The 12,788-nt window shown below is 40.6% G+C and overlaps 1 protein-coding gene across 1 annotated transcript in view; it reads left to right on the top strand.

Moving 5' to 3' along the window:
• Window positions 1-12,788, top strand: part of LOC139016143 (leucine-rich repeat-containing protein 37B-like) — a 44,168-nt gene that overhangs the window by 11,398 nt on the left and 19,982 nt on the right. Inside the window, exons 4-5 of the mRNA XM_070423782.1 lie at window positions 8,178-8,249; window positions 11,711-11,782. The gene's annotated coding sequence lies outside the window, so the exon portion shown is untranslated. The remainder of the gene's footprint in view (window positions 1-8,177; window positions 8,250-11,710; window positions 11,783-12,788) is intronic.

Below are 12,788 nucleotides of genomic sequence, written 5' to 3'. Positions count from 1 at the left end.
TTGGTATTTTGGGATGAAAGAAGCCTCTTGTTTTGCAAACCTCTCTGTGTTTCTAATGTGGTTTCCTTTAGGTTTATATTATATATCTGTTCTTTAAAAGGGACTTAAGGATTTAGAGAGGTTGTCTCCCTCCCTGTTCCCTCTTTTTCTCTCTCCCTCTCCCTCACTCTCTCCCTCTCCCTCTCTCCTCTTTCTTACACACACACACACACACACACACACACTCCCCTTTGCACGCCTAGCTGTGTGGTTTTAAAATTATGTTGAGGAAATGGATCAGTTTGGGTTATGTCAACCTAAGAAATATTCAAACGTGTAAGAACTTTTGTGAGTTTATTTGAGCCAAACTGACAATTGCTGGGAAGCAGAATCTCAAAGGATTGAGAAAATGCTCCAGAGAATGGCAGTTTCGCACCTTATTTGATACATTACAATCCAAATAAGACTTACATGTATTAAATCCATTGGTGATAGAATAAAAAGTAAAATGATAGACACATACTTCTTTTTTAAAAATATATTTTATTAATTTTTTTATATATATATTTTTATTGATATTTTACAGAGAGGAAGGGAGAGAGATAGAGACTTAGAAACATCGATGCGAGAGAAACATCGATCAACTGCCTCCTGCACATCTCCCACTGGGGATGTGCCCGCAACCCAGGTACATGCCCCTGACCGGAATCGAACCCGGGACCCTTCAGTCCGCAGGCCGACGCTCTATCCACTGAGCCAAACCTGTTAGAGCGGCACATATTTCTTTTACATAGGTGGGTACAAGATAGTTAATAGTGAGCAACTAGTTCAATAACAGTGAGGGCATTTGTGGTCTCCCTTCTAATGTGGTATCTGTGCTTTGAGGGGTCTAGAAAAAGGAAATTATTTTGAGATTCCAAAGGAATGTTATGGTAGATGCAAAAAGACAACATACAGGCTTAGTAAGGTGAAAATTGAACTTAGTCAGGTAAGATTCTAGCCTAGAACGTGACTACTGCTTTTAGTTTTAAATTCAGCCCTAGCCAGTTTGGCTCTGGGATAGAGCGCTGACTTGTGGACTGAAGGGTCCGGGTTTCATTCCCGGTCAGGGCACCTGTCCATATTGTAGGCAACTAATCAATGGTTCTCTCTCATCCTTGATGTTCCTCTCTCCCTCTCTCCTTCTCTGTCTGAAATCAATAAAAATATATATTTTTTAAACAGTTTTAATTTCAGATCATCCTTTGTGGTTATTTTAAGTCTCTGAGTTAGTAAGGCTGCCACACAGGCACGGGAAGAAGACCACGGCCCCAGCACCGCTCGGTATACAATGTTTCATTTTAGCTTGCCATTGTACACTCAATCTTTAACTTAAGGATCAATATAAGTCTTTGTAAATTTAGTTGGCATTACTAAATTATTTTCTTAATGATTTTTATCCAATTAGAGTCTTAATCGGAAATAACTTTGTCCCCTCAACCCCAGGCAAGTCCTTGCTGGCTTTATGCTTAAAATTCCAAAAAATATAGGAGAGGTCAGAGAGTTGTTGGCTGGCTTACCAGAACTCATTGGAAAATGCAACCAGACTTTGTCAAAAATAAAATAAGGTGGCAGAGAACTATGGGCTCTTTGAATGAACCGGAATTACAGCAAATTTCAAGAGCTTGCTTTCAATGGCATTTGTGGCTATGAGTTGGTTTATTACTTTCACATCAGTGGTTCTTTAATAAATAGTATAAGAGTAAACAAATAACAAAAATTATGTTTTCTTATTCATTTATTTCCCAGAAAAACAAGCCACTTGATCTTTGAATTTGTTAGCTGTTTTCAGTTGATTTTTTTAAGTCTCTGCCTTAAATGGTTTTGTTAGTGTAAGCATGTCAAACTTGCAGCCGGCAGGCCGCACATGCCTCATTCCCGCCAGCCACGAGTTTGACATGCTTGCTCTAGGGGAGTGTTCTTTCTTGCTGTTTTATGGCTAGCCAGCATTCCCATGGGCATAGACATCATTAATTAGTCAGAACAATAATACTTATACTATGATGTAGATTTTCCCAGCCAACAAGAAAGGATTTTGGAATTTTCAGTTATCTGGAGCTTGATTTGAGTTTCTGATTTTTCTTTCATCATTTTTTCCTTGTAGATGGAGTCCTAGAACATAATTTCATTTTTTTAATTAACTGACCTTATCTGGGGCTCTTCAAGTTCTTCGTCTCTGGTGGATTATGGATCAACTGCCTGGGGTGGTTGGAAATACACAGATTTTATCCTGACAGCCCCAAGCTGTGAATTAATTGTGGGGTCTGGCTGAGAAATGTTCCTTTATAAAGGTAATAAATAGCCTGGCTGCATCAACCTATGAACGATCAGATCATGGTTTGATTTCCCGTCAGGGCAGATGCCCAGGTTGCAGGCTCAAACCCCAGTGTGGGGTGTGCAGGAGGCACCCAGTCAATGATTATCTCTTGTCATTGATGTGTCTATCTCTCTCTCCCTCTCCCTACTTTTTGAAATCAACAAAAAATATATTTTTAAAAGGTGATAATTCTTTTATTCTCTAAAGATTAAGGAAAGTTATTTATGTATATGCTATTTTCAGTTAGCTTTATATTAATCAAGAGACCTGAGACGATTTCTCAACCCACTAATCACTGAAGTTCAAAACCATTCCTGAAGGGTAGTTGGAGTCTGTATTAGTTTGATAGGTCTAGCGTAACCAAGAACCACAAACTTAGCTTAAGTCCAAAATTGAAATGTTACGGTTCAATATCTATGTCACCCCAACCCAAATTCATATGTGGAAACCCAATGACCAATGCAAGAGTATTATTTCATTTGGCAAGTAATTAGGGTTAGAGGAGATCATAATGGTGAAGCCCTCATGAATGAGAATAGTGTCCTTGTAAGGGTCATGAAGAGCTTGCTTCCTCTCTGTCTACTCTCCATGTGAGGATGCCGTGTGATATCAGTTGTGTACTGTAGGCAACCGATATATTTCTCTCTCATATTGATGTTTCTCTCTTTCTCCCCCTCTCCCTACCCCCTTGTCTCTCTTTAAAATCAATAAACATATCTTTGGGTGCGAATTTAAAAAAAAAATCAAACATGGATATTGAGAATTTCAAGAAAATGGCAACATTTTTGAACTGTAAAGTGTGTCCCACTCCACACCACTGTAACTGGTGTATTTTGTAGGTCAGCTATTTTTCCAGGAAGCAGTATGGCCATGGGAGGAAGACTGTCAGATTTCAGCTTTGAAGAGGAGCTCAGATTGCCAGACTGGACTAGCTCTTCTGAATTTCCTGAGAATAAAGTATGGTAGCAACCATCTCAGGTAGAAACTGTAGCTTAACTCTAACCCTGCTGTTTGGCTTAACAATAGAAAAGTTATTTTGATTTTCTGAATTATAGAAATCATCCCATTCGATTGAATGCCTTATTGATTGTAATGTGAATATCCCATTGATTGTGATCTTACTGGTTTTAGGAAGCACATTCTTCTAGTCCCCAAAACCAGGACAGCACATTTACTCTAAATTGCCTCGATGGCTCTAGATAATGTGTTCCTGGTGACTCAGTGGTCCCAAGAGCCAGGGCTCTAGATAATCTGTTTCTGTTAAGGCACTGATCCTGAGATCCAAAACTATAATTAACATGCTTAATTCTGCTTCTGCAAACTAATTTATTGCCAACCAGGTTCCTCATCCCAAACCCTGGGATGTAGTCAATACCTTTGTGATTTTTGCCTCTATAAATCTGGTATTGCGGCCATCTTATCAATTTGAGATTTGGGAGAGTGAAATGCCCCCTCAGAGCCCCGGATTGCAATAAACGTGACTCTTTAATTCGACTTCTTGAGGCGTCCTTCTGTGATTCGTGGGGTACATTATAACAAGATGCCAGGCCCTGTGGCTTTCTTGGAGAGCTCTTCAATACTCCCCTCCTCCCACCTTCTTTTACACCCCCTCCCCACATCCCACCATGCCTGGGCTCTGGGGCCACCCAAGTGTGCAGTCCAAATCCTGCCTCACTGTGAGTGGAGAGGGGAGACCCAGAGGGAGATAGTTATCTTTTCTGCAGGTGAAAGGAACCATTTAGTCGCTGGTGATTTTGGGGAAAAGGCTCCCTCTTCTGTAGGCACTTCAGCCCAAGAATAATAAAGGTTGCCTAAATAAAGGTTAGAACTTGAGGAGGGGGAGGGCTGCTTGGTTGCTAAGGGGCACATGCAGGACATGGCTGCCAATTGTGACATGGCTGCCAATTGTGACATGGCTGCCAATTATTGGGCTCCTGCTCAGCGCAGGGACTTGGTCCCACTTCTCTGGGTTGCGTGTACGTGCCCCAGTATTTTGGATCGCTCCTTGTGCTCCAGTCTCCTGGATCGCGTATTGTGCTCCATTATTTTGGATTACCTCTTGTGCCCCAGTCTTCTGGGTCACTCTCCTTGCCCCATTCGCCTTGGTGGCTCACTGTGCCCCGGACCTCTGCCTGTCATGTCCGGGCTGCACATGTGGGCCCCACGGTTCCTGTTCCTATGGCAGCTGTTGTGGCTGCAGGTCCAGGCAGCTCCGATTCCGGAGGTGGCCATGGACTCTCTCCTGCTGACCCCCATGCCCCTGGGGCCCACCAAGCCCTGGTCTTGGGATCAGCAAAATCCTGCACACCTTGAACTTTCTTCTGTCAACCATGAAGTCTCAGCTGTACTTGCAGAGGCCCCTGAGAAAACGGAACCTTCTCCAAACCCTCAGGAGGCTTTAGTTCAGCTTCCACCCCAACAAGAAGCTGCAACTCAGCCTGCAGTGTCCTCTGAGCCGTTGAAATTTTTGTTGGACCACCACGGAGATCAAGATAAACAGCAACCCTATCGTGAATATGTTCGCTCTTCAAAGAGATCAATTCTCCCTTCTGTGCCTCTTGAAGAGATAAAAAATTCTCACATCCATCAGGCTCAGCAGCCAACCTTTCCACCTGTGGACCTGGGACTCACCATCACTCCTGAACACACTTCGGGGGCTGCGGCTACAGCCCTGCAGCAGACTGCAGCTCCACCAAAGCCCTCTGAGGTGACATTTCAACAGGAAGCGGGGGTTCAGGGTCAGTGGCCAACCATCCCACCCGTGGACCTTGGACTCACCATCCCTCCTGAACACACTTTGGGGGCTGCGGTTACAGTTCTGCAGCAGAATGCAGCTCCTTCAAAGCCCTCTGAGGTGACATTTCAACAGGAAGCGGGGGTTCAGGGTCAGTGGCCAACCATCCCACCCATGGACCTTGGACTCACCATCCCTCCTGAACACACTTCGGGGGCTGCGGCTACAGCCCTGCAGCAGAATGCAGCTCCTCCAAAGCCCTCTGAGGTGACATTTCAACAGGAAGTGGGGGTTCAGGGTCAGTGGCCAACCATCCCACCCGTGGACCTTGGACTCACCATCCCTCCTGAACACACTTCGGGGGCTGCGGCTACAGCCCTGCAGCAGAATGCAGCACCTTCAAAGCCCTCTGAAGTGACATTTCCACTGGAAGTGCTGGTTCAGGCTCAGTGGCCAAACATTCCACCCGTGGACCTGGGACTCACCATCACTCCTGAACACACTTCGGGGGCTGCGGCTACAGCCCTGAAGCCGAATGCAGCTCCTCCAAAGTCCTCTGAGGTGACATTTCCACAGGAAGCACCGGTTCAGGCTCCTCAGCCAACCTTTCCACCTTTGGACCTGGAGATCACCATCACTCCAGAACCGACTTTGGAGGCTGATGTTACAGCCCTGCAGCAGACTACAGCTCTTGCAAAGCACCCCGAGGTGACACTTCAACATCCAGAACTTGCTCAGGTGACGCAGCCAACTTTTCCTGAGGTCACAGCCACAGGTCTACTGTTCAACCTAGAAGTCACCATAACTCCGCCTCCACAGACATCAGAGACAGTTCCTCCAATGACTGAACAGAGTGCCACCATGAACATCTGTGAGCTCTGTTCCTGCAGTAATGGGACACTGTCGTGTATTGGTTTTGACTCAAAGCAGAGGCTCGACAGAGTGCCAGTACCAGAGCCCAGCACCTATAATGGCACCTTCACCATCTTGTAAGTATTGCCTTTCCTCATTTGCTCTCTGCATCCTGGCTGACATGGCAGCCTTTTCCTTGAGGTCTTCCTGGGCCTTCCTCATCTCCCCCAAACCATGTTGAATGACTTTGTTTTTATCTTTGTTTGATAGCTCTTCCTTATCTTTATTCTTCTTAATACTTTGTTCCCCCTTAACCAGTCTTTTGCTTGTAATTGCCCATATTATTTTTCCAAATTTTTAGCCCTAGCACTTCATTCCTTAACCTCTACTGTCCTCCCACTTATGCTTCATTCTCTTTATAGCCACATGGCCCTCTCCCAGACTCATTGGTGGTGATACAACAAAGTGGTTAGGAGTAGAGATTCTACAACCAGAGTGACTGGCTTTGAACCCACTACGCCTTTATTAGTGTTGAGACTCAATTTCCTCACCTGTAAAATGAAGATTATATAGTTACCTTTACATAGGATTGTTGTGAGTTTTAGGAGAGTTAATGTGTGTGTGTGTGTGTGTGTGTGTGTGTGTGTATACATATATATAATTTATAAAATTTCCTAACATATGTCTGTGTTCGCTATTATTATTTGATCCCTCAGTCATATCTAGAACTTATCTTTGTCCCCTGGCTTTCTATATAAATGACCCATTTTGTTCCCAGCCCAGGTTTAAGTACTGTGTGAGCCACAGAAGTATGACTTTGTCTATGGAACATGACAGTGGTAGGGGGGAAGAAAGGGAATATACATAAAAAAGGAGGTGATATATAATTAAGCTCTGAAAGAAATACAGGCCAGAGGTGCTATAATACAGCAGAATCTTTAGTTATTGGTGTAAGGAAGTCAGGGAAAGCTGCATGGATAACCCAGAAGTTTAGCTGGGACTTAAGGGAGGCTATGGTTTGGTAAAATAGTGAGTACAGTAGGGCAAAGGCATGGCTACAGGAATGATCATGACTTAATAGACCAGTCTGGTTATAAAGAATTGATTTAGGAAGTAGTGATAAATATGATGATGAAAACTCTTGACTATCAGATCTAGGGGTTTCGAAGTTACACTGAAAAAAGGAGCTCTAGTGAAAGTTTTCAAGTGAGGAAGACAGATGAGTAAAAAAAAAAAAGGGGGGGTGGGGATTATTTCAGATTCCATAGGTAGAGTGATCTAGAAAGGAAATCTTGAGTCAGGGAGACCAAGTAGAATACTCTAGGAGTTCAGTGAGAAGACTCTGAATCAGAATGTTGTGATAGAAGAAGAAAGAAAATCCTCAGAACACTATAAAGGAAGAACTGACAAGCTTTAGTAATTGACTGGAGTGAGGATGGGATGTACAGTAAAGAGAAAGATCAAGTATGACCCTGGAAAATTTCTGTCCTGGATGATGAGGAGAATGATGGTGGTATGACAGGTGGGCATACAGCAGTTGTGAAAGAGAGCCAGGTTTAGGAGGTGAGCTCAGTTTGGGCTTCTTTCATTGGTGAGCATAAAGCAACAAGAAGGCTTCTGCTTGAGAGGAGATGTCCACTAGGCAGAGGGGCAGACAGATAACTGACTTTTTCTGACCTTCCTGAAAAATATGTAAACTGAATAGGTAATTTATTGCTGAGGGATGAGGACAAAGCTAAAGATTCAAAGTCATCCACTGAGTTAGTGTTTGAAACTGAACCTCAGGAATTTAACAGCTTGTTTTAAACACTTGTAATTCATGGACACATGAATTCTCACTGTTTGTGGGTTTTTTAAAAAAATACATTATTATTGATTTCAGAGAGGAGGGGAGAGGGAGAGAGAGAATGATGAGGTCAATGATGAGAATCAATGATGAGATGAATGATGAGAATCATTGATCTGTTGCTTACTTCACGCCCCCTACTGGTGATGTAGCCACAACCCAGGCATGTGCCTTTGACCAGAATTGAACCTGGGACCCCTGAGTTCACAAGCTGATGCTCTATCCACTGAGCAAAACCAACTGGAGCTCACATTATATCTTTATTAATTGTGCAAACTGGAAAGCTGACAGATGTGGAGATTAGAAAGCTTGTGTTTCCTGCATTTAAATATCAAGGTTGTAATGTTTTTTTTACTTTTTCTGTTCATTTGTTTCTTACTTATTCAATGATACTAACTGTTTCTTTGCAGAAACTTGCAAGGAAACGCCATTTCTTACATTGGTAAAGATACGTGGAAGTCATACCATTTGGTTGAGAAACTGTGAGTATATTCTCTCCATACGTAAATTAAAAAAAACTAACTGCATTGTAAGAACTTCTTGGCCCAGAATTTTGAGGTCAGTAGCTCTGAGAAAAGGTATTTCCTACTCTGTATCCCAAATCAAGTCTATTGATTGCAATTCTGTTCATTTTAAAAAATTAAATTTGGTAGGCCCTCTTTATAATCACAGTCAATTGAAACTTATTTTCTTTTATGATAAGCAACACATGATTTTTTTTAATATATGAAAATTAGAGAGCAGATATACTGAAAACCCTGCTTGTGTCCTCATCCCCACCCGAAGGTAACTGCTTCTCTATGTTTCCTATATTTCCTTACATATCCTTTTCAATGCATTTGCCTACATACATATTTACAGATAGCAAAATAGGTATGTTATGTGATTTTCATATCTTTCTTTACATAATTGATAACATCCTACGTCTTGATTCTTTCTCCTCATAATATATCTTACACATGTTTCCTTCTTGTTAGAGAGAGGGTTACCCAATTCATTTAAACTGTTTCAGAATATTTCATAGTTTAATAATCCCCCTATTGATGGCTATTTAGATTATGTCCAGTTTTCTTGTTACATGTATTTGATGCAACATACATTCTTGTCCATGCATCTTTGGGACCATGGGCTGGTATTTATGTAGAATAGATATTTAGAAATGGAATTGTTGGGATGAAACTATATTGATACAGCATTTAATTTTCCTTAAAGAAATTATGCCAATTTATACACCACTAAGTGAGCAACTACAGTATTTATTGTCTTCTATCCTTCCATCACTAGATAGTCTCCATTTTTTGGCTGATCCAATGGGTGAATAAAGGCAGTCCCACCTAAGTTTGAATTTTTCTGATTACTTGTGAATTCAGATACTTTTATTTGTTTATTGAACATCTGTTTCTTAAAAATAATATTTTATTGATCCCAGAAAGGAAGAGGGAGAGAGAGAGAGATAGAAACATCCATGATGAGAGAGAATCCATTGATTGGCTGCCTTCTGCACACTCCACACCGGGGATTGAGCCTGCAATCTGGGCATATACCTCTACTTGGGAATCAACCGTGACCTCTTGCTTCATAGGTTGACATTCAAACATTGTGCCCTGCTGGCCAGGCAGGTTTGGAGATTTCTAAGTCAGCTTGAGATTTATACCTTGGAAAGAAGAGGTTCCTAACTTAGAGTCAGTGGACCCCCCACACTGCACCATTTCTTACCATTTTTCCTCCCAAATATCTCTTGGTTATGTGCAGAAGCCTATATTCTTGAGGACTATATTTTTAAAAGATGTATAAGTTAAAATATATATGAAAATAAAGGAAAGCTATTATTAAAATGCGTATTTAAAAACATTTTTTATTTTCCTATGATTATTTATTTTTCAATCCTCCCCTGAGGATATTTTCCCTTTGATTTCTGGAGAGAGTGTAAGAGAGAGGTAAAGACAGAGATAAATATCACTGTGAGAGAGACACATTGATTGGTTGCTTCCTGCAGGAGCCCCTAACAGGCCTGGGCTGGGGAAGAGCCTGCAACCCAAGTATGTGCCCTTGACCAGAATTGAACCCGGGACCTTTGGTCAATAGGCAGACATTCTATCCACTGAGCCAAACCAGCTAGGACTAAAATATTTTTAAAAAATAGATTATTGAAAGGCCAGCCACCATGGCTCAGTGGTTGAGTGTCAGCCTATGCACATCGAAGTCCCTGTGGGATTCCCATTGAGGACACATGCCCAGTTGCAGGCTCAACCCCCAGTGGGCTGTGCAGGAGGAAGCTGATCAATCATTCTCTCTCATCATTGATGTTTCTCTCTCTCTTTCTACCTCTTCCTTCCTCTGTAAAATTAACAAAAGTATATTTTTAAATTAAAGCAATAAAAATATTATTGATACTACTTCTCTTTTTTACGTTTTTCTTTAATCCTTGTCCTAAGATATTTTTTCCGTTAATATTTTTCAAAGAGAGTGGAAAGAGGGAAAGAGAGAAAGAGAGAGAGAGAGATAGAAAGACATGAGAAAGAGATATCGATTGACTGCCTCCTGCTGGTTTGGGGCTAGGGATTGAACCTACCACCAAGGTATGTGCCCTTGACTGGGAATTGAACCCATGACCTTTTGGTTTGTTGGCCAGCACTCTAACCACTAAGCAAAACCAGCCATGGCAAATCTGCTCCTCTTATAAGTAACACAATCTGTAGTGGTTGACCTGATAACTATTATAACTTCAATGTAGTGATGAGAATAAATGTTATTTTGAGATATCTGCAACAAATATATTATATGAAAACATCTGTGAATTTATTGGAGACCTAATGAAGTACTATACTGTTAATCCAGTATGGCTTGTTGCCTACATTCACAAGGTAGGGCAATGCTAATTTTTGATAGATGTTTGTGAAAATAGAGATGTAATTTTATTTCCCATTCAGGTTTGGCCCCCTGAATTCAATCCGTACAATGCTATTCACCGACTCTGGCCTGAAGTGGTAATCAGCAAATGAAAATTATATGCACACTTTGGCATGTATTCAAGAAAGTGTAGTTTTCTAGGGAAAGGGTCCATAGTTTTATGAAATTTTCACAGGGCTCTTGTCTCCAAAGATTAATAGTCACAAATGTTGAGGAAAAGAAAGACAGTTCCTTGCCTATAAAGCTGTGCTTATTCTCATGAGTAATAGTAAATGGATGATTTGTTTTAAACAAAAGTAGTAGACTGAAAATGATGTTTGTCATTTTCTGAAATCATGGAAAAGGTATTTATGGAACGTCTGCTGTGTGCCAGGAACTGTTTTATGTGCCAGAATTACATGCTCAAGAACAAAGTAGGCAAATTACTCCATTTTTCAAGGGGTTTACAAGTATATAAAATGAAAATGAATACCTATATATATAAAAGCCTAATATACATATTGTCCCCATGGGATTTCAACTGGGAGGCCGATGGCTTGCTAAGATGTGCGCTGACCATCAGGGAGTGGTGCGAAACAAATGAAGGAAGGCCCTGGCCAGCAGCCAGCAACCAGGGAAGGGAGGCCCTGGCCAGGCAGCCGGAAGGTCCCAATTAGCCCTGATCACCAGCCAGGTATATGGACCCTACCCTATTCATGAACTTTGAGCACTAGGCCTATATTGTGTATATATATATACACACATATATACGTATTAACTAGGTACATATCATTTCAAATATTGGTAAGTTCTTTGGAAAGAAAGAAAGCTGAGTAAAGAAAGTGAATCCATTTTAGAATGCTATATTGTTTGCAAAAGAGGACAGGAGAAGAAAGGTTTGAAAAAAAACACACAGATTATCTTCCTTCGATTAAATAAGAATTAGGGTATTTCGCGGGCACCATTACCCGGGTTTCCCCATATATATTTCTGTGCAGGAAATAATTGTAGTTATTTTGCATTTTGATCCAGATATAACCTTTTCATTTTTCAGAAATCTCAGTGCAAATAATTTGAGAGAATTACGTAAAGATTCATTTGAAGGCCTGGCTTCCCTCCAGTATTTGTAAGTTAATTGTATTTACTTATGAGATTTTAGTTATATTATCTATAAAATAAATAAGGGGTTCAAATGAAAAAATTTCTACAATTTCTTCCAGCAATAAAATTCTACAATTCCATAAGTCTGTGTAGCTCATCTCTAGCATTTAATATCTCCTATGCATTTTCAGTTTCAGTTTTGCCCTCTAGACAAAATATTGATAGGAAAAACTCTTCAGTTATGGAGTAAAAGTGGTGATGAGGTCTGAGTAATGATACACACCATTATGAGCCTTGTTATATAAGGTTTATATACCATCTGCTTATATTTATATTTAGTTTAGGGCCCAAGAATTAAATTGAGCCTATGATTGCTCATTACATTTTTTAAATTTAAATTCTTTATTTTTTAAAGTATTACATAAGTATCCTTTCCCCCCCATTTACCTCTCCCTGGCCACCTCCTTCCTCCCCCAGATTGTTTGGATCTTACAGCACATAAGTTAAGAAGGATTTTCACACTTTTAAAGGACTTTGAAAGAAAAGAAACAAAGAAGAATATGCAAGACAGACTATTTGTGGCCTGCAAAGCCCAAAATATTTACTTTCTGACCTTTACATAAAAGGTTTTAAAATGTTGATTTAGTCAAATGAGAGGAATTTAGCTTAACCTCAAATTGCCTCCTATAGGACAAGAAACTATAAAGCATTTACATTAATTTGAATGCCATTGACCCAAAATTTTTTAATAATTGATTCTAAATTAGATTAACATTTACAATTAAATGTTTTAGCAGATGACTTATGTAAAAAATATTATTAAGAACATATTATATTATGAAGAGAGCAGACTGGTGTTGAGGATTTCAATGCAAGAATTGGTATACCAATACTAAAAATAAATGTTTAAAATGATGGTTAAGTGGTATTAGAAATGTCTCCACTAAGTAAATATATCAGAAATGCCCCTGACTTGACTTCACTAATTACAAAATAAAAATCTCTTCAGCCTCCTTGTCAAGGAAGAAATG

This window comes from Myotis yumanensis, unplaced genomic scaffold (assembly GCF_028538775.1).
Source record: "Myotis yumanensis isolate MYYU_CA2020_CCGP unplaced genomic scaffold, mMyoYum1.0.hap1 SCAF_9, whole genome shotgun sequence".
In the NCBI taxonomy this organism is placed as follows: Eukaryota; Metazoa; Chordata; class Mammalia; order Chiroptera; family Vespertilionidae; genus Myotis; species Myotis yumanensis.
Note: the sequence above shows the minus strand (reverse complement) of the source record. Positions and strands in the feature narration are given on the sequence as shown.